A 26568-nucleotide genomic window follows, 5' to 3' on the forward strand; every position below is an offset into this window, starting at 1 on the left:
TCAAAGAGAGGGAAAACTACCTGAATGCTCGGCAATCAGTCCAAACTATGGAAGTTGTGGTTTCTTTGTTCACTGAGTTCTACTTGAAGTCTTTACACATCAGTTACTGTTTAAAGGCGACGAGTAAACTAAAGCATTACCCTTTGAATTTACAGCATCATCGATTTTCAATTTAAAGCACATTTAAAAACAACACATGTCGTTCCAAAGTGCTCTACAGGTTAATGTGTATTAATACAATGGAAACCCCCTCTCTTCTCCATACTGTAGTACAGTAGTGCAACATGACGAAACTCAACGTTCCCATCATCATCAATGAATCTGTCTACACAGCCTCAGATCAGTGTGATTTTGTTTCAGGATCAATGGACGTGGCTCTACATTCCTGTCAAACAAACTGTCCCACACACCATTAACAACCCTTACATCCATGGGAAATGAAAGGTTGTTCAAACCCAGACCTAAAAAGGCACATAAAAGTAAGTAATGCATTACTTTCCATAAAAAGTAAAACTTCAATAAGTTACTCTTATTGCACTAAAAAATGCTGGGTTAAAAACAACCCAAGTTGGGTTAAAAAATGGACAAACCCAGCGATCGGGTTGTCTTAACCCAGCAGTTGGGTTAAATGTTTGCCCAACCTGCTGGGTAGTTTTACTTAACTCGACTACTGTTTAAAAATTACAGTATTGCTTACTTAAAATGAACCCAAAATATCTTGAAAATTAACATTTATTATGTTTAATAAATGAACATTTTAATTTTGGATTCATTTTAAGTCAGCTATATACTCATTTTCAAACAATAGTTGGGTTAAATAAAACAACCCAGCAGGTTGGGCAAACATTTAACCCAACTGCTGGGTTAAAACAACCCAATCGCTGGGTTTGTCAATTTTCAACCCAAATTGGGTTGTTTTTAACCCAGCATTTTTTAGAGTGTGGTGTAACACTTGTTTTTTTTACAGGAACCCAAAGTCAACAGATGGTTTATGGTTTCTTTCTTTCTTTGCAAAAAAAAGAAAAACTGTACTTGCAGATTATGGAGCCACTCACATGACATGAGGGAAAAAATATGTGTATCATGGCCACAAATGAACAATTTGTTCCCATGTTTTACTAATTAATTCCCTGGTTTTACTAAATCGTGGTCATGTTGTAATAATTTGTTTCCTTGTTTTAGTTAAATCAAAATGAGGGAACAGATTAGTTCAGTGTGGCCAAGATTTACTAAAACGAGGTTATGATTTAATAAGTCATGGAATGAATTCTTTATTCGTGGCCATTTCTGTCTGTAATATATTAAAGAAATAAAAGAGCACTTGAAGAGAGACACTTTCATGACTGTGTTTGTTAATACACTTAAGTACACTTTTAAAAATTAAAAGTTTTGCTTGTACATTTTAAGTTTTAATCATTTTTTTCATGCTTTAAAGAAGTGCTCTTATTTTGATGAGTTGTCTAAAGACACTAAAGCACATGTGAAGTACTTGATTATAACTACTCTAAAAAATACTGGGTTGTTTCAACTCAAATTTGGGTCAAATATAGACAAACCCAAGCATTGGGTTAAAAATTTCATTTAAAAATGTAACCCAATGGCTGGGTTTGTCCATATTTGACCCAAATTTGGGTTGAAACAACCCAGCATTTTTAGAGTGTATATTTTATAAATGCTAAGTTCTATATTTTGACTGTAGTGTGTTTTTTGATATTACATTTAAAGCTAATATATTTTAAAAGCACTTCAGCATTACTAACGTGTAACAACAAATATATTTAAATACATGACATACAAGTTTCAATAATCTCTAAAGAATGCTAAGTTAAAAACAACCCAAGTTGGGTTGAAAATGGACAAACCCATGCAGTGATTGGGTTGTTTTGACCCAGCGGTTGGGTTAAATGTTTGATCAACCTGCTGAGCAGTTTTATTAAGCTCAACTATTGTTTAAGAATGACTATATGTCAGGCTTAAAATGAACTCAAAATATGTTGGAAATTAAAAATCAGACACATAATTACTAGAGGCAACAATAATAATCAAAAGGTGAACATTTATTAATAAGCAATTTAATAATTGTTTATTGTTTAATTATTATTCATTAAATTTATTAATAAATGTTCATTTCCAACATACTTTGGGTTCATTTTAAGCAAGAAATACAGTCATTTTTAAACAATAATTACTAATAGATTAGTAATTCAACAATTGCTGTCCATTTTCAACCCAGCTTGGGTTGTTTTTAACCCAGCATTTTTTAGTGTAGAAATGACATTAAAGTAGTATCATAAATGTTTGTCAGTACACTTTATCCTTATTTTAAAGACAATAGATGTAATTATGAAATTACATGATAATGATAGGATTTTTTTAAATTTTGTCAATTGTGCGTTAATGTTTTGAAATGTTTTTATTTTAGTTTTTATTTATTCCAAAAAGGCAAAAAGTCACACTTGTGATGTTCACGGTCAAACATGACCGGCTTACAAAAATAGTTTATAAATCACTTGTTACACTATTTTATCACCAAATATTGTTTTCAGTATTTTTGTCAACTTGTTTTCTTTAAATTAGGACAGGTTTTGTATTTATTTTTGAAACTGATTGGTCGTCAGCCTCATTGATCCGAGCTTATGTTGGTCAAAAATGACCGGCCATTGAAAATGAAACAATCAGTGTTCAGGAGCGTGTTCATCATGTTCACATATATACATGTGGACGAGCAAAAATAAGGGCCTTGGACCTCTGCATGTGTGGATACATGCATACTCGTGCATCTGCGCACACACACACACACACACACACACACACACACACACACACACACACACACACACACACACACGTTCATGAACACAAACAAACTATTTTGAGTATTACAGGATTTCTTTTGCACAGAGATGAACTTTATCCTCAGATCAGTGAGGCCTACCATCAATCAGTTTCAAAAATGAATACAAAACCTGTCCTAATTTAAAGAAAACAAGTTGACAAAAAGATTGAATCCAATATTTGGTAATAAAAAAGCTTAACGAGTGATTTATAAGATATTTTTCTCCATTTTTGACCGGGAACACCACACATGTGATTTTGTGCCATTTTGTAATAAATAAAAACAAAAACATTTCAAAACAAATTTCATATTTAAACATTAAAGCACACTATAGTGTTATAAACGGTGCATTTTTTCATATTGTATGCAAAACTGACAAAATTATCCACAAAAAAACACTTTTTTCACTCAAAAACTGAGGTACATAAGCTCAGATAAATAAGGTCTACGATCAATCCGTTACAAAAATAAACACAAAACCAGTGCTAATTGAAAGAAAACAAGCTGACAAAAACATTGAATCCTATATTTGTTGATAAGGTAGCATAACAAGAGATTTATAAGCAATTTTTTGCAGGCTGGTCATTTTTGAGCGTGATAGGGTTTTCAACACAGCACAAGGGTTAAGTCACTTCTTTAAAATATAGGATTTAAGTGCATTCTTTTATTTAAAGAATATTATTTCCATAAAGAATATTCATTTTTAAAAGTATGCTGAAGTCTATATTCTTTCTCACAAGGACAAGCACAATGACAGCAGTAAAATGTGATCCTTTCTCAGAATGTGAAGTGGAGGGCTGTGATTTAACACTCCTGAATAATATAATCCAGCGTCCAAATGTAAACTGGACCTCAGTTCTGGGCATGCTCAGTAGCTGCTGCATCCCGGCCATCTGTCCCGAAGGAAACCGTGTGAGAGCCGCGGGGAGCCTCGGTCTCCTGATTAAAAACTACACACAACAGTTGAAGCAATTTTGTCACTAATATAAATGATACCCATGTGACACTGTAGAATAATCCTCTTTCAGAGCACCTGACGTCCACATGAACACACTGCAGGTAATGATTAAACCGGTATGCATGGTTAAATATAACTCATTAATTCTGTTGGGAGGAAAATAGTGACTAGCTCTGCAGAATAATTTGAAATAGTGTGTGCGCTACGATACACATGGAAGGGTATGAATGACAGCGCAAGACAGCTCTGCCTCTCATTACCTTCACCCGTCTCTGACACACACACACACACACACACACACGTCGTGCGGTGCTGCTTCAGGGTGAGCAACACTCAAACTCTCATTTCAAACCCAGAATGAACAGCAAACACCTCACAGATGCAGGTTTCTGTACACTATAAGAGCTCAAGTGCTCATCGTGGCCTTGCTGGAAGCCCTGGTTAATCTAACCCATCATTCCAGCACATCTGCCATCTAAAACAATAGAGAGCATTAGTGCTGCCCACTTATTCAGCAGCGCTGCTTCCGGAAGTGTTGCTCTATTCATTTTACCCACAGGGATTTAAAAATAAAAGCGTTATAAGCCATCAAACAAGCCAAACAGCTGCGAGGAGAATCACAACAATACAAACTTTGATTTGAAGCAAAAGAGTATTCAGCTTCAGTGAGAGCTACAATCCCATGAAGCATTGCGATATTAATTATATCTATAGAAACAATATATTTTGAGTTTAATGCTTCATGGGAGTGGGCGGAGCTAAAGAGCTCCTTTGGTGTCATTTGCTCTCTGATTGGTGGAATTTTATGCACAGCATCATGTGTAGTTTTCAGCAGGAATTAAGTTGTTAAACATGATTAAAAATAAGTTGTAAAATAATGTGAACAGATGGCTTCAATAGAAGCATATATCATCGCTTAACAGCCTCAGAGGTCAGGACAGGGCTGTCTTTAAAGTTTATAAATTATGATGAAAAATCAATATCCCTATAGAGAAAAAAAAACGACTGTTGCAATTCACTCAGAAATGATCATTCCCTCATCATTCATGTTCTAAACTCATGCTTTCTTCCAAATGAGCAGAATGTCCCAAAAAACTTTTTGTCAAGCTACAAAAATATCTAAAAGCACCAGAAATACACGCTATTATTCATTACTTTTAGCTCTTTTTTAGAGTCAAGAATATGAGGCACATGAATTTAAAACAATAATGATCTGCATAGATAAATCATTTAAAATAAACACTGCAATATTCCTTAAAAAACAAGAATTGCACTTTTGATTTCATAGTGACTTTAATGGACGTTATTGCAGTCTGATTATTCACCAGTAGGTGGCGACGCTTGAGCATCAGTCGTGGATCTGTACTCTTGTGACGTGAGATTCTCCATGGCCGCGAGTATTTTGCATGCATTGTTTGATATATTATCAAAAATAAAAGATGTTAACAACCTTGCATTAATGTTCTGAATATAATGTTTGTGGCAGTGTTGCCAATTGCTTTCAGCTGAAAGTAGCTAAAATTGGTCGTTAAATGTCGCTAGATGACGTCATACCTGCGAGTCCACTGATGTATATTAGTATAAATATAGATCAGAGGCCAGTCACAGAACCTAGATAAGGTTTGTCCAAGAAGTTGCTAGATTTGTCCCTAGGCTTTTGGTAAAAGTCTCAAAAGGGGCAGGAAAGTCGCTAAATCTAGCGTCAAAATCGGTAAATTGGCAGCACTGGTTTTTGGTGTTGTGTAGATATGCCACACAAAACGATTACATTTGTCAGAGAAAATACTCTCTAGCACATCGATCTATAGCGTGGGTTAATCAGTCTCAGCATTTTCACAAGACACCATTTTCAACTAAAACCCAAACCTTTTTATGGGTTTTATGCATTTATTTACATGACAGCGGCTTTTTGGGGCCTGAAAACGCAAACTTTCGAAAACGGGTTTTTGAAAACAGTAACGTTATCATAATCCACGTAAAAGCAAATTAGTGAAAACAGTGTTCAGTCTATAGCCGTGTAGTGTTTATTTACAAAGTGACATCGCCATCTACTGGCCCTGCAGCAGAACACAGCGCTTTTAGTCATTTTTGCGGATCTGTGTGAACGGGAATCATTTTGACAATGTTGTCGTCTGTATGCGAAAAACACAACACATTTTTAGTACATAGTTTTTGTGTAAACGTGACTGAAGTTGGAAACCCTGTAGCTGTTGTTTCTCACAACATTTCTGATTATCAAAAAAATTATTATACAAATTATTTTCACAAGAAAATTGAAAGGGTATTAATATGAGTGCATTGAGTTGCTTTGCAAATTGGCATATTGTGATTAGGGTTGCAAAGGGGCGGAAAGTTTCCGGAAACTTTCCATGGGAACTTAACCTGGGGAATTTTGGAAATGACAATTTGGAAACAGGAATTTATGGGAATTTACAAGAATTTATGGAATTAATTGGAAATTTTGGGAAATTTATATAATATTTATATAAAATGTATCATCTACAAACATAAATATAAATATTTTGTATGGTCATAACATGACATTTCTTTTTCATATTGAATTAATTCAAATTTAGTAAATATATAAAATAAATATATTTTTATTGCAGCAATTGTTATGTTATTTATTTCTGTGTCACATGATCCTTCAGAAATCATTCTAATAAGCTGATTTGATAATCAGGTATTGTCAATGTTGGAAACAGTTGTGCTGCTTAATATTTTTTTGTAACCTGTAATACTTCTTTCAGGATTCTTTGATGAATACAATGTTAAAAAGAACAACATTTATTAAAAATAGAAATCTTTTAATCTTTTAAAGTAATGTATATTAAAATAGAAAACCACTATTTTAAATTTCACAATATTACAGTTTTTTTCTGTATTTTTGATCAGATGTGCATGTTATGGACTGGGGCAATGCACAGCGCATGCAGGGGGCGTGTCCTCAATAGCCCTGCAGTAAGCAGTGTGAATGTGCAGGGTAAAAATTCAACTGAAACTGCATTAAATATGGTTGTTTTAACAAAGTTAAAAGTATGCTGCAAGATGTTTGTTTTTGTTTTTTTTCAACTACATTTAAGGACCCTGTTATAGGCTAACCTGCAATTTTGCAAATTTATTCCCATTAATTCCCACGGAAAGTTTCCAGCTTAACCTTAGTTGTGATACAATGTTTATTATATATTGTATAATTGGTAATGTAGTTGAAGTATTATTTTATTATTTTGTGTTTTTGTGTTATAAGATGGATATTTATATTTCTTATCGGTGTTGCAAAACGAGATTCTCTGTGAGTAGCTTGAGCGATTGCCATATTCTCTTAAAATATATTTTTCAGAGAATAACTCCACTGTAAGTATATGCATATAAGGTGTTTGAGTGCACTCGCTAAATGGAGATGCAATGGAACAAATTAAAGCTGAACTGGAGCATGCATGAAAAACCTGCCAATTTTATTTTTTTTCTCCAGTTGAACCCCTGTATGTGTAGCTGAAGAAGGGAACGTCTGTGAAGTGATTGACAGCAGGATTTCTCCGCAGCATTCCAGAAGTGTAAGAGCATCCCGCTGCACATGGGAATGGCAGCAGAGCCTCTGGTTATTGATGATTGTGGGGCACAGCTTAACGGGGGAAGAGCTGCACTCTCTGGGCTCTGGTCCTGCCGGGTCTGGGCCGCAGATGAGACGGATTTTCTCTGGAGATCTCTGATTGAGCTCGTCCTGAAGCAGGCACGTGTTCCTCTGAGCCCAGCAAAGAGAGCACTGTAGAGAATGGCAAAAGGTCCTCCTCTAACAGACAACACAAATAGCAGAAATTTTGTTTCTAAAATAGAAGCATTTAGAAAATAAATCACTTTGTCAATCAATGTTCTCAATAATTAAATGCCCGGCAGTCTGTTTTCTGTTTACGGTCTGCCGATAAATGCTAAATTTATGACTAAGGTAAAGCAGGAAGTCAATTTTTATTGCTATTCAATTTTTGACTGGAAAGCGAATAATTTGAATATGTCCGTGAGGGCTGGATTAGAGGATTTCTGAATTTATTCCTCATTCTCCGGTGAGGCTGGTCGATAAACGCTGTGCTATAGCTCAGGCACGCGTCATCAGACGACGCTGCTATATATTTAGCAGGTATTCTTTACAAAACCAATCCCTGTCTGTACCATAAAATAGTGTGTGTATTATTTGACATCCTAGTGGTCAGATGCTGTGTTCAAGAAGACACTCTGGCAGATATATTCTTGTGTTTCCAGGGCTGTGTGTATTTCTAGAGCCGAGTCCTGTCCACCGCTGAAAACATGCTCTTTGTTTCTATTCTAGTGGATTTCAAGGCTAAATATAAGTAAATAATCTGGACAGACGGAAATAACTTGTGACATGAGGTGCAGGGAGGCAGTGAGACACAGAAATACCCTCAAACATGCTGGTTAAAAGGGATTGGTCATCCAAATATCCAATTGACAGTGAATGGTTAACATTTTCAATGCAAGAATTTCAGTGCTAAATTCATGTTTTTCACACATGACTACTCTTATAAAAAATAAGTTTATTCAAGTGTGCTATACTTCTTTTAAACTAAACATAAGAAAGTAAACTTTCAATCTACTTGTACTTCTCAGAAATATATTTAAAGTTACACGTAACTGTCACTCCCATTATTGGGGAACAGATCCCAACTCAAACTGTTTTAATTCTTTTGAGCAACACTTAAGTTTGGTCTCCTTATAAAGGGGATACTTGGCAGATCATTTTAGAAGTGAAAGAAAATGTATGAAAGTGAAATAAAATAAAAATAGTTATTGAAGTTTTAGTTTAGGAAAATGTAAAAATATGATTTCATAAAATATATATTTTTACAAAACTGTTTTACTCTTAAACTGCAAGAAAATCCAAAGCTAAAATCTAAAATCGAATGAAGTTGTTTCAAATTTTAGCTTGATATGTCAAAAATTGAGCTTTCAGTAAGATCCTGTTTGGGCGCAGTACCAAACTCTTCCACTAGACCATCCAAGCTCCATTGGTGACCACATTTACAGCCTATGATTTGAGTGACATGAACTATATATTTCTATACAATTTATGAAACTGACATTCAGAAGTAGTATGGGCAGAATGGCAGTATTTGGTTTGAATTCAACCTTTAAAAGGCATGCAAAAAGAACATGATTTTTCATTTTCATTGCCATTTCAAAAGTTTGAATTAATAAGTCTGCGAATTAATAAATTACTGTTCCTCTGTCAGTTGTCTTGAAAATCAGAAAACTACAATTTGTAAGCTTTCAAATGATATATAGTTTGTCAATATTATTTTAAGTTTAGACTAAGATATTGTTTTAAGTATATAATGGCAAACGTCCCAGTCTAGCAGTTCAGTGACGGTTAAGGGGGTTTATGTATACTTAAGTTCAAGTATATTTTTAAGTATACTTTATGTACTAATATCAATGTACTAGTAGTGTGCATATAAGTGTACATTTCACTACTACTTGGGACTAAATTGGCCCAACTTTTAGTGTATAAAAGTATACTTTAAGTGTAACAGTAGTAAACTTTGAGTACACAACTAGTGAACTTATACGCATACTGATTATTTAGTAGTTAAACACTTGTAGCACATTTTTTAGTTTATGAAAGTACACTTTAGTAGTTTAGTACAGTTTAGTAGTTTTATACTGCAAGTATACTTGTAAGTTTTCTTTAGGTGAACTCAACATCATACTTATAGTTTACTATATTATTTTTGCACTTTACTACTATGTTCCTATTTAGGTATTAATTTTTGTACTTGAAATATACCCTTAACTGTACTTTAAGTATAGATTTGGAGTAAATTCTTATACCAGACCACACCAACATTTACAAACTCAAAATTAGGAACATATTGTCTCTGTTTTCTTAATATTATTATCAATATTCTCAAACAAATCTACTGTATTGGATGCCAAAACGCAAGTTTATAAAACTATGGGGAATTTGAATAGGCTACTTCATCAAAAGAGAAAAAAACTACAAGCCAAGTATGCTTAGAATAATGAATTATACTTTTAAGTATCTCGATTAAAAGATTGAGTACAAGTGTAGGCCAAATATACTTAGACTTTTCTGTCAGTATGAGTCAAGTATACTTGCTAAAATGAACTTGAAGTATACTTATTTTTTGTAAGGGTATCATAAAGACATAATATAAAGTGTTTTTGTGTCGATTCCCATTGACTTTCATTATATGTAAAAGAGCAGCTCAGGCTGCTTTCGCGTTTCACAGCAGAAGAAACATTCGGAGTGACACGAGGGAGAGTAAACGATGACACAAGGTCCGTTTTTAACGTCTGCGGGTTTCAGACGCGAGTGAACGTGAACGCACTGACCACTGGCTCACACAGGCAGAGTCAAACAGACTCTATTTTTGACTACTCGGGAGGAAAAAAAAGGGATGTTGATGGAACGCAGCCATTTCTGTGACCTCGTGGCCTCTCTGGGAGGAAGGCCGGAGACAGGTAGATATATGGCCGGTTTGTTATTGTGAATTCCAGATCTGCTGGTTATCTGGGAGCGTTTTTTAATCTCAGATTCCAGAGACAGTTCACCCGGGGTGTCGCCGCTGCCTCGCGCTCACCTTTCCCTGACCTACGGGAAAAACCAACGGAGGAAAAGAAAAAAAGCAGCACCTTACGGATTCCAGGGCCCGGATCGGGTTTCGTTTTAATGTCCGTCTGCATGGACGGGGGTCGTTCCCACAGCAGCCATCCATTTGGCTGATGTCACAGAGCCGCCCGTCGACGAGAAACAGCCGCGCGGCCCATTCTGTAGCATTTATTTTTACTGTTGACCGAGGCATCGCAACGCTCGACCTCTCCGAGAGCGTGATGGACAAGACAAACACGCGTCGCTCCGATAGCTCGCTCACATCCACACAGAGAGAATCACGTTTCTGGAAAGAGAGAGCGCTGATTGAAACCAGATAAGGACAGAATGGAAGTGTAGCGAGGAGTAATGAGATTCCTCCAGTGTGTGTTTGGATTAGGTGATTACAGACGCCCCCCTCTTCATCGTCCAGCTTTAACTCCTGAGTTTACAAGAGCCCAAACACACGCTGCTACAGAGACAAAAGCAAAAGAGCTTATGAAAATATATGCAGCAGGCAAAATGCAAACAATCGGCAGCCGTCGTGCTTTGAAGGTCCGCAGGATCTGACGAAGTCCTTGAAATTAGACATGCTGACAGTTGAACTAACTTCTCAGCAAGGTTATAGTTGTTGATTATAGATGTCTGAGATGAGCCTGCGTCACATGAATGCTGCGATTTGGTGTATAACAATTTTCACTCAGAAAAGTTTTGCTAGTTAAGGTCACAATTAATTAAAGAAATGTCAGGTAACACATTGAATTAAATGTGAACTTCTGAAGTAGTATTTTCTTGTAAAACGTACTCCAATAATATTTATTTACAACTTCAAAACTTGAAATGTCATGAAAAACCTGGAAAAGTCATGAAATTTTAAGTCGTCATGAAACAAAAGTTGAGCTGGTCTTTCCTTCCCATTTGTGCCGTGTATCCGATAACTATAAAGATAATGATAAGTTCTAACAATACAAGTATAGCACTGTACACACCACAGCTATAACGATATAGAGAAATGACATCGTTGGGATAACTTTCAGAACAATTTGAACAATAAAACACTGACAGTCAATCAGAATCCATTCTAATTTAAAGGGTTTGTTCACCCAAAAATGAAAATTCTGTCATTAATTACTCACCCTCATGTCGTTCCACACCCGTAAGACCTTCGTTCATCTTCAGAACACAAATTAAGATATTTTTGATGAAATCTGATGGCTCAGTGAGGTCAGCAATGACATTTCCTCTCTCAAGATCCATTAATGTATTAATAACATTAACAGTGGTTCCATATTAATATTATAAAGCGTCGAGAATATTTTTGGTGCGCCAAAAAAACAAAATAACGACTTACTTAGTGATGGCCGATTTCAAAACACTGCTTCAGGAAGATTCGGAGCGTTACGAATCAGATGATTCAGATCGCGTGTCAAACTGCTGAAATCACATGACTTTGGCACTCCAAACAGCTGATTCGACACGAAGTTGAAGTTAATCGCTGAGGTCCAGAAAAATCCACCGTTTGACAAGTCAAATCCCCTAAAGAAATGGATATGTAGAAAACAGTCGGTCATACCCTCTGAATAAATGGTATAAAAAGTATTAACGATATTTGCCAGGCTAGCAAACAGTGTAACATAACATTACCTCAGGGATCCAGCGCTAGTTTCAGCAACATTGTCTTGATTCCTCTGAAGTTTCAGTGAAAAAGACTAGGTGTTGTTTTTATTCCACTATATTGACTTCATCAGCTAAATTCACCATTAGATTAGATCGATTACACTAGCTATTCACTCCAAACATAGCATGCTGAGGACATCTGCTGGTTAAAGCCATGTAAATGCAACAAGAACAGCAAAAACATGTTGTACACACTTTGAAACTGTATAATAAACAGACCGTTATCGCCACTTGGTGGCGTTATAACAGGAAAAAAATGCCATAACCAGCCAACCTTTAGTCCAAGTGACTTGAAATTGTCAATCGGACTAAATTGACTGACATTGGCGTATCTCAAAAAACATGGCAGCCATCGGCCAATGAAGTTTGAGCACCTGTTAGAAAAGGTTAACAGAGTTCGATCGGAATGAAAATCATGTTCGACTCATGGCCCTAGAGGTCTGAAAGAAAAATTTGGAAAGAAATTGGCCACTAGGTGGCGCTAACAAGTTTTATGCCTCTCTAATCACAACACATACACATAATATTTATATCTACGGAGCCCCGGACATGACATGCAGGAAAAAAATAGTATGCTAAATCGTTCCCTCGATTTACTAAAATGTGTGCATGATTTACTATTTCATTCCATCGATTTATAAATCATGTGCATTTAGTAAATTGAGGGAACAAATTAGTAAATCGTGCGCACAATTTTATTTTTTTTCTTGCATGTCATGTGCAGGGCTCCGTATATATAATTTGTTAGATCATACTGAACAAATTTCCCTCAAGAGCCACTGCTTTCAATCTAATCGTTCATTAAATATTCGCGATTATGTAAAAAAACTACTTTTGTGAACTAGTCCTAGGTTTTTCCCTCAATCTGAATAAATCCAATGCGCGCAATTCTCTGGACTCTCTAGGTCAATAATTATCAAAAAAAGTTGAACTTTACCCTTTGGGCAGCTATAACAGGGTCGTTTAGAAAATGGGTGTGGCCAAGTGCTCACAAAAGCCAATAACTCCTAAACGAAAACATGTGACTTGATGAGCCAATGCTATCTCACGACCAATTCGTACGTATTTTACGAGGTTTGTCTAAACCCCAGTGACGGGTAAGTTTAGGGGCGGGGTTTGGGGTAGGTCATTCGTATGAATTCATATGAATTTGTCAATTCGTTAAATACGTATGATTTAGCAAAAAACATATGAATTAGTACGAGTGAAGTCGTAAGAATGTGTACGAATTAGCCACCTCCGTGAGATCGGGTTGCAATTCCTACATATTTATGACTTTAAACAAGCATGCCAACTTTCATGGAGATAGGACTGTAGGTGGCGCTATAACTGTTAAAAAGCTTTAAAAACCATATTTCCTATATGATAAATTGCCTGTAATGTGTCTTTCCTTCTGTGATTTAAGTGGTTATATGCTTGCTAAATAAAACAACACTTTTTATGCGTTGGCATGAAGGCCTTAAAACGCTTCAAGCCCATGAATTGCTGCTCGCAGCTATATTTCTATATGCTGTGATAAATTTGAACATGGATTTTTACACATAGACGATTCATGGAGTGGTAGGTCATGAATATTTGCCTTAAAAATCATGGGAAACCATGGAAATTTATTGGTAAAAATGTGTATGAACCCTGCATTATTACAGCAGTATGTTTCAGGTCTGGATAACCGTCCATGCAGTTCATCCCATCCTTTTTGTTCATAAAGACACTTTATGTTAAATTATGCACTTTCTGTCAGTAAGCTGCAGATTGAATCTTTTTTAACTCACTTAATTTGCTCCTTCTATTCCAGGGTTAACAGTCGGAATGATCGAATGGATTATCATATCAAAGTTAATTTTAAGATCACCGTAAGGCTGCGTGTGACATCGCTTCACACGTTTAACGTTTCCTTTCGGCTCTCAGCTTGACATATAGAGCTGTAGTGACGCGTTTAAAGTTTGTTGGAGAATCCATAATTCAGCGGCATCCTCCTCCATAACTGCAGGGACAGAGTCGGAAGCGCAGCTCACTTCAATAACAGCACGTGTGTGTATATTGCGCCTTTGAAAAGTTTGTCAGCATGACAGCGTCACTGGGGTTTTTGACACCATCTGTCACGCGCAAGATCACTCCCGCCGCCGCCGCCGCTGTCAGCCCTTATCAGCTCGCGCTCCCGAAGTTTGTGCTTGCAAATATTCCGCCAAATATTAACATTCTTCCAGCTGTCTGGGGAGAAATATGAAAGTGTTCAATAATCTCTCTCGGTTTTATCTGGGAGCATCCTTCATCCGAGAGCTCGACATAACGGATTTTCATCCCTCACTCAAATGAAAAAGAAGGATATTAATGTTTTGATGCTCATCTTTTTGAAGACGAACCGACGTGGATCGGCGCTGACAACCCAGCCGAGCCGATTCTCTGCTTAATATTCGCCCGAATTATTTCAATGCACCCCGGGTTAAACGGTGGCGTCAAAAATGACTGCAGATGAATTTGTTTTGTGTGTGAAACAATAGCGCGGGGATGCGGGGGCGGCTTACATGCGCCGTTTAATTGCATTACAAGACCCACATTTAAGAGAATAATGCGCAACAGCAGAGGCGCGATTTTACAGCGGGCGCCAGCGGACGCCCAACAAGAGCCCCCAACCTCAGATCGATTTCAGCATATCAGTCACAATGCCCTATCAGCGAGGTGCAGGGTAACCTGATTTTAGGCCGCGTTATGGGATTTGTGCGCGGGACGCGGCGGGGCGGAGGGCTTCCGCGCTCCAACAAAAGGCCCACGTTAATCGCTGGCAGCGGCGAGGCGACGCTCGGAAAGCCGGTTACGGAGCGTTCGCTTGCCGAGGAAAGCGTTGCGCGATCCGCGGGTAACCGGCTGCCACTGGCGCTCTTCTTCCTCCGGCTGTTCTTGTCAGGTGTAATCATTTTGTTGTGCTTAATGTTTTATGCAAATGCGCTCGGGTTGGGTTGGGTTGGTTGGGGCTTGTGGGTGTGCGGCTGTTGTGCGGCACACATCGCATCACATCACGGGGGTGTGTTGTTGTTGTTGTTTTTACAGCCGCCCGGACAAAAAAATAAACATATATATATATATATATATATATATATATATATATATATATATATATATATATATATATATATATATATATATATATATTTGCATTCCTCTGAGCGTCTTGCCCTGATTATTTCCTCTTTACATCAGGGGTTTGTGTGTGTGAACAAGATTGCAGGGGTCGACCCTGATGAAGAGCAGCCTCTTCATCCTCACCTCACTGACTGTGCAGCAGTAAAGACATGCATGTCAAATCATCATAATCGTATTCATGTAGTCTACTGTGGTGTTTACTTCAAAAAGATGTCCAAAAATCTATGGTAGGTATTGCCATTCATGTCCATTTCCATTTTTACTTGGTAGCACTGGAGCTTCAAAAAGTTCGGAGCACCAGCAAAAAAGTTACCTAAGTTACCTGGTTGCCTTAAAAATGTGAGTTCATAAAAAAATTAATGAAGGCGATTGGTTTAATCGACAGAAACATAATAATAGTATGTTATCTTAACCACATTAGGCTAATTATTAAGTTAATTTGACCAAAAAATAATAATAACATATATAATAACAAATCATGAAAATAAGTTTTTACATTGTAGGCTCGACATTAAGCCTCGTCATGTGCTTGTCTGAGTTAAAAAATAAGTTGCTTGTCTGGAAAAAATATGATTTTTGTGTTAAATATAATTTATTCTGAAGCAAAATTCCCACGAGTGTTCTGTTGAGTTAGTTCACCTAAAAATGAATATTCTGTCATTAATTACTCACCCTCATGCTGTTCCACACCCGTAAGACCTTCGTTAATCTTCAGAACACAAATTAAGATATTTTTGATGAAATCTGATGGCTCAGTGAGGCCTGCATAGCCAGCACTGACATTTCCTCTCTCAAGATCCATTAATGTACTAAAAATGTGCGCCAAAAAAACCCCAAAATAACGACTTATATAGTGATGGCCGATTTCAAAACACTGCTTCAGGAAGCTTCGGAGCGTTATGTTTCGAATCAGCGGTTCGGAGCGCCAAAGTCACATGATTTCAGCAGTTTGACATAACTGATCATAATTTGAAACAAAAGATTCATAACGCTCCGAAGCTTCCTGAAGCAGTGTTTTGAAATCGGCCATCACTTAAGTCGTTATTTTGTTGTTGTTTTTTTGGCGCACCAAAAATATTTTCATTGCTTTATAATATTAATACTGAACCACTGTACTCACATGAACTGATTTAAATGTGTTTTTAGTACATTAATGGATCTTGAGAGAGGAAATGTCATTGCTGGCTATGCAGGCCTCACTGAGCCATCGGATTTCAACTAAAATATCTTAATTTGTGTTCTGAAGATTAACGAAGGTCTTACGGGTGTGAAACAGCATGAGGGTGAGTATTAAATGACAGAATTTTAATTTTTGGGTGAACTAACCCTTTAAATCTGCGCATTTGTGATATTTTCCCCAAGGGCATTTCCCCCCCTTAATCTTATTAAATGTAGCCTATGCATTGCAAAAATGTGAATCTGTGAAAACGGTGACGGAATGCACGTGTGAATTATGTGTTTAGTCTATCCACCTTATATGTCAATGTGGAAATAAGGTGTTTTCTGCGAGACTCACGATTTTTTAACCACTATAGGGAAATAACGAGAAGAATATCTAAGTGCAGTAAACTGTAAAAATAAGGTGGATTGGCATGTGCGAGGCAAGTGCTCTGTATGAGAATGTGTATGTGCAGATGCGTAGTCTTTCTTTACAAAGTGACATCGCCAACTACATGTCTGGCATGTGTAATACAGCGCTTTTAGCCATTTGTGCAGATCTCGGTGAACAGGGATAGTTTTGAAAACATTGTCATCTGTACAAAGAAAAAATTTACATTTTTACTTGGAAATGTTGGAAAGAATGATACTTTTAAACATGAAACTAAACCGCCAGTAGGTGGCGGCAGGTGACCGTCTTAATGAGTGAGTCATTCATTCAAATGATTCATTCAAATGGCTATTCATTCAAGAATGAGGCAGTTGTTTATGAATGCGTCACTGAATCTTTGACTCAACCGATTCGTTTAAAACTCTGAATCATTCAGTAATGAAAACACGGTGAGATGCGCTATGGTTATACTTTTGTTTGGAACTATTTTCGCTGCCAAAGCAAAACAAAAACAGTCAACACGGCGTCTAAAATGTAATTGATTTAATTTTAACTACCTGTTTATTGAACCGTTGTATGAAATCGGTGTCACATTTTCAATCGTGATGGTATTCAGAAAAGCACTATTGGTCTTGTAATGTTACTTAGTGGTATCATATACAAAAACTACACATTTTGAATTTTTACCAAAAGATGTTAACTGAGTTTCTTTGTGTGTGCTGCACCCATTTGTTTAGATTTCTCCTCGAGATGAGGCTGCATGAGCCTCAACAGCTATTTTGCGCTCTTCCTGTCACATGACGATGGAGCAAAATTGTCGCAATTTCGAGCATTGGAAAATACTTGCCAATTATTTCCATTAGGATTCACCACACCAATGCATTACAGTTTTGCACAGAGCGCTCTGGAAATGGAAGAAAACTACATTAACCAAAAATGGTAACACTTTTTTTAGTGTCATTGTTACATGCAGTTACTAGTAATAACTATAAATTATGCATAATTAGGTATAATTAACCCTAAATCAAACCATCATCCTAATCCTAACCCTATAGTAATTACATGTACACTGCAAAAAATTATTTTCATGATTTATCACAACATTTTTTCTATCTAGAGTTTGATTGAACCAATTGCCTTCATTGTATTAACTCAAATTTTGTAATTTCAATGAACTCAAAATTTAAAGCACCCAGGTAACTTACTTTTTTAAGTTAAACCAACAATTCTTTTTTTATATAGTGTAGTTAATTAATATTAATCAGTATTTAACTGTAACACGGACACCTTAAAATAAAGTGTAACCCAAAAAATTGTATGAAGAACTGTTAATAAGAAATGCATTTCTGTTTGTCTTTAAATATATTATGATATTCTTCACACAGCACAAGTGTTAACAGAGCTCTGGTAAAATAATATATCCTCTTACATTATCTGTCAACACTGAGCAGTGCAGTCGTAGCCATAAATGAATGCCTAAACCCGATTATTTCCCTCCATGAATAAAGCAGGCAATCATCACTAAAAATCAATGAAGAGGAAAATATCCCAGTCACGGAGCAAACGTAACATGGCCTGCAGTAAACTCCTTCCCCTTTAACCGTTTCATTTTCCCGATATCTCTTTTATGGTTCATTATCATCATCAGATGTGATGTGAAAATCAAAGCGCATCTGTAGCCCGAGGTTTCTCTTCGTTTCTGCTTTGAGTCTGCTGACGGATGTGACTGCAGGTACAGCTGATTCTCTGACCTCAGATCAGGTGTAAACGCTCGACTGTAAACGTTTCCTCGCTTTATAATGCTGGACGGTATCAGTGGGTTTAGCTCCCGTGCGCGTTAAATCTGCTTTTAAAAGACACAAACGAATGTGTCTGATCGGTGAGAAAAGCACAAGCTGTGTTTACACTCGGCAGCGCAGACTCGTCTCAACTGATATGGAGCCATCAAAGATCATAAAACAGTCATATTCGGGTCCATTAAACAGCCGTATTTGGGTCGGCGAGGTGTTGAGTTAAATCCCGTTGAGATGAATTTTAGCGTAACGCGCCGTGATGTTTCACTTTCTTCTGAAAGCGTAATGAGGGCAGAGATTTACACGGCAGCCTGTAATCACATCTGATACGGAGGCCTTCAGAAAGTTCACCTCCATTATGGGCCTGTACCGCTAGTAATGACATTGCGGCTGCGATCGTTCGCCTAGTAAGTTAATAACAAATATGAGGCCATTGATTAATGTCTGTGGTCGTGTGTGTGCAATCCTCTACCAGTAAAATCTCTTGATATTACAGGTCATTTATCATCTCCTCCTGACATGCTCATAAAGCAGAACATACAGTAATTAATTTTGCCAGAGAGACACTGAGAGAGAGAAACAGAGAGACAGGGATGAGTGAAATGGCAAACATGAGCGCTGGGTTTCGCTCCAAACAAACACACAGTTATTACGCTGTCACCGAAGTTTTAGCGCAGGCCTCACATGTGTCAGATAAAACACGGAAAAATGATTTTCACATTCGAGAGGTGCCTGACAACGCATCAGCAGCGAGAAGATATTTCACTCACAACTACAGGCGTCGGTGAAACAGAAATCTCCAGAAACACACTCTACAGAAGAGCCGATGCTAACTTTTCAATTGAGCTGAAAGAGCCTCGATATACTCGCCATTTAATTGTTCTTCACTGAAGTGCCTTTGCCGTGATATACTGTTAGTGAACACACAGACGCTGGCCACGTTTAGATGAATATGTAAATATGTGCTGCACACTGTCCTCTCAATAACAAAATAAACACAACAAAAGCACAGCGGTGAGAAAACAGCAGTTCAGAAAGCATCTGATCACAGTGATGTGGATATGTTTGCTCCAGCTTCAGTCACGTCATGTTTATTTATTAGGGGTGTAACGATTCGCTCCTTTTCTCGATGCATCGATTAAATCCTGACGATGCATCGATCTTGAAACATGTTTTTTGAATTGTGAATCATTTATTTCGATCGATAATCGATGTAAAATGCAAAGAATCGGATTAATCGCGATTCTATAGTGATTCAGTGCTTTATATATACATTACTCTCCAAGTAAGCATTAGTATTTTTAATGTACCTGGAACACTTTAATAAGGTTGTGTAGCCTTTTACACTATCCTCCACTATATTTAACATGAACTAGGCCTAAAAATACTTTTAAAGCCCTTTTAAAGTTTTGGCTTATGTAAATTTCCACATATGCCAATTTTTATAGGCTGTTAAAATAAAGTTATGTAGCATCATTGAGAACTAACATTAACAATGAATCTTACTCTCGGTGTAATTATTACCCTTACTAAAACACATTGAGGGAAACATTTCAATATCCCTATAAATGCATATTAAAATGCAGAATTGAATCGAATGAATCGAATCGCATTAAATTTTAATGTGAATCGTCTCGAATCGAATCGTTCTGAATTTGCAAAAATCGTTCTTGAATCAAATCGAACACCTATGAATCCTGAATCGAATTGAATCGCTGTATACCCAAAGATTCACAGCCCTATTATTTATACAGCACTTTATACAATAGATTGCTTTAAAGCAGCAGCATTACAGTGTTAAACATGAAAAACAGTGTCAGTGTGTCTTACAATCAGAATTACAGCTTCAGTTTCTACTATAAAGCGGCTCTCCAGTGTGTTCATGTTTTTACTCATGTCTGACCTCGACGGACTGAACAGAAGAAATTAACCAGAGAAGATTTACACCTCAGAGAAGGCGGAGCCTCTGAGCCACTCCCACCTATTAAATCATCACCACCGACCAATGGGAGTTCAGAGGTGTTTATCAGCTGTAGCAAACTTTTCCTGATAGTTCACTTTGACAAGCAAAAACAAACTTAGTTTTGGCCTGATTTTGTTCGAAATTACATCACACCAGTTCGTTCTTTGATTTCGCTTGAAGTATATTGCCCACTTCGTAGTGCTGAGATGCAGTGTGTACTTATGTCGTGTCATGAATTACACTCTGGCACACTTTAAATTGCCTCACAACACATAATATGTCTTCCCAAATTCTGTCATTTGAATCGCTGTAGATTCTGTTTTAATGGTATAAGGGTCAAAGATGAAAAAGGGTTTTCAAGCATCATTCCTGTAAGTGTAATACAGCTTTGAAGTCTTTGAAGTTTTTTTTTATTGAGCAAAAATTAAATATACATTTTTAGCATGATTTTTCATGACCACCAGTTGGAGTGCCCCAGTTAACCACTAGAGGGCACTCCAACACGGACTATTGTCACCTTTTGGAACTTCATTTCCCATAACCCACTTCCCGGACTCATTATCCCTTCATTGCACAGGCTGTTTTGAGTTTTGTCATTAGTGTTCTGTTTATTTATATTCAGTTGTTTCTGCCTTTGTTTGTGGTTTGATGTATTGTGTTACGTGCACTTTGTATCTCTGGTTTTCTGTTTTTGTGGACTGTTTCTGGTATACGATTATCACATTAAAAGCTGCGCTTGGATCTTACCATCTCATCTTTGAGCATTACGTGACAGATTTACAGAAGACACCCACTAAAATGTCATTCAGTGTAACAATCTTGCAGGGATATTTACAACAAAAAATCTATTTATGCCATATTAAAGACTACTTTTACCCCAAATGCTAATTATTAAACTTTGCCACTATCCTAAGTTTTGCCCATTTGTCAGCAAGATTTTGTTTTAACTCATTTAAATTGCATTAAAATTTAGTATTCTCAATTATTCTTTTATATATTTTAATACGTACAGGTCAGAACAAGTATGTTCTTTCAGTTTTTACATAAATATAAGTGATACACTGAATGACAATGGAACATTATTTCACCCACATTTTGACATTTTATTCTCCCAAAATGTATTTGAAACCTGTTTTACTTGCATTTAATGTGCTTTCTATTCATATAAAATATTTTTTGTAAATTTCTACTGAGGCGGACATCTAAATGTCTTTGACCCTTAATTAAATTGTAGTCATCAAAAAGCATGTGATATCCTAAACATGAAAAAATGTTTTTGGCCTGGAAATACATGAATACTTCAGAGGGGCTGAAAAAATATGAAAATGTTTGAATCTGCAAGAAATATTTTACCAGTCACCAACTACAGATAAGTAAACAATGAACAAAATCTGAGTCAGTTCTGCGACAACGTGTCACTCATAACAACAATATCATAACTGGATCATCACTAGCCAAGTTTCCATCCAAGTTTTTTTTTTTTTTTGTTGCATTAAAATGATTTCCGATATAGCTGCGGGAAATGCTAATTATTGCCATAATGTAACAAAAATCTTTATCCATTCAACTTTAGCACATGGATTTTGTGTAAATTGTGTTTTTTTTAAGTATGACACCATCGCACACACAAATAAAATGATGCGTGAGGTGTATGGCCAATCACAATGCGCTGTGTCAGCTGGCCAATCAGAGCACTCTGGGCTTTTCAGAAGGCGGGGCTTTAGAAACCGGAACTCAATCAGAGTGTTTCAGACAGACTAGGAACAGAGGTGCTGCAATAATGTACAGTATGTGAAAAATAATGTGTTTGTTGAACATTAAAGTGTGTTAACTATCCTAATACATCCAATAAACAAAATAACGACCTTTTAAAATAGCATCATATGACCTTTTTAACGCTTTGTCGAAAACAAAACAGCACAAAAAATGAACAGAAACGCCCCACTTTAAGCACAGCTTATGATCTTTTTTTTTTTTAAATCAATCCCATCCAAAATGTGAAATTCTGTGTTTTACCAGTAATTCTATTTTTGCGACGCCATTCTTCGAAACGCATCAGGCCCTAATGCTGTGAGTTTGAGCTGTAATACATCACTGTACAGAAACACTTCACAAGATTGTGTTCCTGCACAGAAAATAAGCCTTCCAATATCACCGAGGGAAGATGAAAACTTCTTCTCTTGGCTTTCATTTGAAAACGCTGCGCTGAGCTTTGAAGCGGGTGGGCCTGCTGAGGACACGAGTGGTTTTAATCACAATGTCCTCCAGCGAGACGGCCTCCGTTCACAGCACAGCTTTGTAGAGCTCGTCTGGAGAACAGGACATTTGTTTGACACCATCTTTAAACACTACAGCATTCAGATACAGAGCTGGAATATTTATTTCAATAACCCTCACCCCGTGAAGAACAGCACGGTGAAAACACACACTCACGCTTCCTCAACAAACAGCAACTTACAACCCTGACGCTGTTTGTTTTCAGCTGCTGAACATGTTCAGTCTGTGTTTGAGCGGTCTGGTGTGATTTTCCCACAAACCCTGATGTAATCTGACTTGACAATGAGGTAAGCGTCTCTTTTAACTACACAGAAACAGACGCACAACAGCCTCGGTGAAGCGGTGACACTTTTCCTAACCTTCAGAACATTTTTTACCAGTTTAAATTTGGTGTAGAAACAATTTTCACTCAGAAACTGAATTTTAATAAACAATTACAAGGAAAGAGCAAGTAACTCCTGAAGCTTGTTTTTTTTTTTTTTTTTAAATGATAAAAGTATTTGTGCCTTTTTCTCTCACAATTCTGAGTTTTTCTTGCAATTGTGTTTATATCCCACAGTTCTGGCTTTCCCTCCTCCCCTTGTGAGATATAAACTCTGAAATAAAGACTTTTTATTCTGTGGTGGAAACAAGCTTCCATAAGTAACAAGTTGAATTAAAGGGGTCAGGAATTGAGAAATCAACTTTTCCTTGAGCTTTTGATATATAAGAGTTCATAAGAATATCCTGTAAGTTTCAGAACTGAAAACTTCCTTGTTAGTCCAATAAAAGCTTTCATTGACACCAGACCCAGAGAACGACTGATCCTGGAATATAGATGGTGTCTATAGATGGTGAAGCTCCGCCTCCTCAGAAGAAATCAACGCCCACTTCATCATCACAGCGTTAGCCCCGCCCACTGGTGTGTTAGTGAGATGAGGAGGAGAGAAGAGCGATACAGGACTAAAATAACATCACCTTTCAAAGGATCCTAATGCAGGAATATGGTTATTTATTTTCAACAATGTGAATGTCTCAGTTGAGCTTTATTTATTTGTGTTCGGTTCATTTCACTGTGGATTCTTTGGTAAATCAATCGCATTTCGGCGCAAACAGGCTTTTAGGATATGGACTCGACAGTAATGCAACAACATGTGAGTAACTGTGTTCATTCTAATGCCTGATCTGATATTAATGATTCATGTACAGTCACATGATCTTTGTGTGTGTGTCAGTAAATCAAACCAGTTACTAAACGCTCAACTTCACCTTGTTTCTCTTAGTAGGATGAAAATAATCTGTTATTTAAACTGTGATTAAATTATATAAAGAAGTGATCAAAGAATGCTCCCTTTACAATCGCTGGAGCTGTCAATCAAACAGATCGAGTTTATCAGTGACTGAGTTCTGGACTCATGCCAAAACTCCCGTTTCATTCAGTGAATATACAAGTACGGTGGCCCAGTAGTGCACAACACAATGAAATTAAAAAAGCAAACATTAGTTTACAACACAACGAAATCGAGCCACAACACAACGGAAATGCTCTCGACCACTAGGGGGCTCTCAGAGCTCGTTAATATTAGTATTCCTTCTATAAAGTCGACAGTCTTACAAAGATATCAATTAGTTTTAAGTATGTAAACGTTGTATATCGACATGAAATATTAGTTCAAAATCACTTGAGTGCACAATAGCTTCATATTTATACCTGTGAATGATTTGATGCGCTACCACAGATTAAGGGAACGTCTGACAACTCCACCAAGTGGTTAAAACGTATAATTTGTATTTATTACAATGACTTTGTTTAACATTTAAAAACAGACATGTTCAAATTCCAAAGCTTGTTACTTCCTGTTGGTAAGACTGACAAGCTTTGTAATTTGAACATGTCTGTTTTTAAATGTTAAAAGTAATTTTAATGAATACAAATTATAAGTTTTAACCACTTGGTGGAATTGTCTGACGTTCCCTTCATCATTCGCCGTGGTAGCGCGTCAGATCATTCACAGGTATAAATATGAAGCTATTGTGCACTCAAGTGATTTTGAATTAATATTTCATGTCGATATACAGTGGTTATATACTGTTGAAACTATTGGTATTCATATCACTGCCGACTCTATAAAACATTGGCAAGGAATACTAACAATACCGAGCTCTGAGAGCCCCCTAGTGGTCGGGAGCATTTCCGTTGTGTTGTGAACTTATGTTTGCTTTTTTAATTTTGTTGTGTTGTGCACTACTGGGCCACTGTATACAAGTTATAAACAACGAATAAACAAAGTTTGTTGAGTTTGCACTGTTAGTTACGATGAAAACATTCGTTAGTGTGCAGAGTTATAATGACAAGATCACTGCTTTCATGAGCTCAACAACATGTTCAGCAACCTTTCATGCCACGATCTAAATATAATGCTATAATCAACACTTTTCACGATCAGTTAACCTTGAGAGCTGTATTAGTATAAACGCCCTAAACGTTTGAGAGAGTAATAATTAGTTATTTGAAATGGAAAGATGTCAGCCAATCACAGCAGTGGGCGTTTACACTGAAGTCTCACAGCAGACACGCCCCTTGAAACAGAGCGTTCAAATCAGGGAAGGATTTTATTTCTAAATTATGAAAATTTTTGATGTAAAAAGCATACTAACATTATAAGTGGAAACATTATAAAACAATAAAACAACGCAGTTCATGACCCCTTTAAACATGAAATAGTGTTTTGTTGTCAAACTTGTTTACAACTTTGAAAAATCATTTTTTACACTGCAGTATTCTGTTGAGTCATTCTGTTGTTTTTTGGGAGCAGAAAACTTGAGAAAATGGAAAACTCTGTAAACTCGCCTCAATTGTGGAGACTTTTGAGTAGTTTGGCACTTGACAGCAGCCTGAGAAGAGCACATTTGGATATTTTTCTGCAGTGTTTACAGGACAAACACGTGAGACCTCGTCCTTCATCCATTGGTCACGCTGGTCCAGCCACCGCTGTGGGACGCTGGGAAATCCGCAGAGCTCCGCCTCACTCGGCCACAGGTGTTTCCCATTTCTAAATCTCTCTCTGCTGTGCGGTTTTGAGTGGCAGGATGGATGTACCGCGGTACGGCCCCCCGCAGGCGTCTCTGACAGGACGGGCGCTCATGTTTATCTGCAGCGCCTCAAACTGCACCACATATAGTGAACAGGGACGGCACATGTTTTTAACATCAGACCTGCTTCGGTCCCATCCTCCCGAACTAACAGAGAGCGGCTCAACACGTGTCTGGGTGAAGGCATATCTAAACGTGTTCATTTATTGAACTATTTATCGGATTACTTCATTGTAGACGAGTGTGAAGATCTTAAGATCGGGGCATGTAGAACTAAGACAGATAAAAGAGGTCCAGACAGATAGAAAATCAGCCAAAAATGAAAACTGTCACTTACTCTCGCTCATGACAACCCAAATCCGTAAGACTTTCATTCATTGTCGAAACACAGTTGAAGATCTTTTAAATGACACCTGAGAGATTTCTGTCCCTCTGTTGAAAGTCCATTCCACCAAAACACTGACACATTAAGACACTGTATTGAGTGCTTTAATCCAAGAGCTTTATATGATGAACAGATTTAATATATTTAAGGATTTAAAGCTGTTATTCACATAAACATTGATCAACGGCTGAAAGTGATGTCCGGAGGGGATGTTTGCTTTTAATGACCCTACAAGTTCAATTAAATCATCAAAATATGAGGAAAACATTTAATAGGGAAGATCAAAACACTGAAA

The sequence above is a fragment of the Chanodichthys erythropterus genome, chromosome 18, assembly GCF_024489055.1.
Source record: "Chanodichthys erythropterus isolate Z2021 chromosome 18, ASM2448905v1, whole genome shotgun sequence".
Lineage (NCBI taxonomy): Eukaryota > Metazoa > Chordata > Actinopteri > Cypriniformes > Xenocyprididae > Chanodichthys > Chanodichthys erythropterus.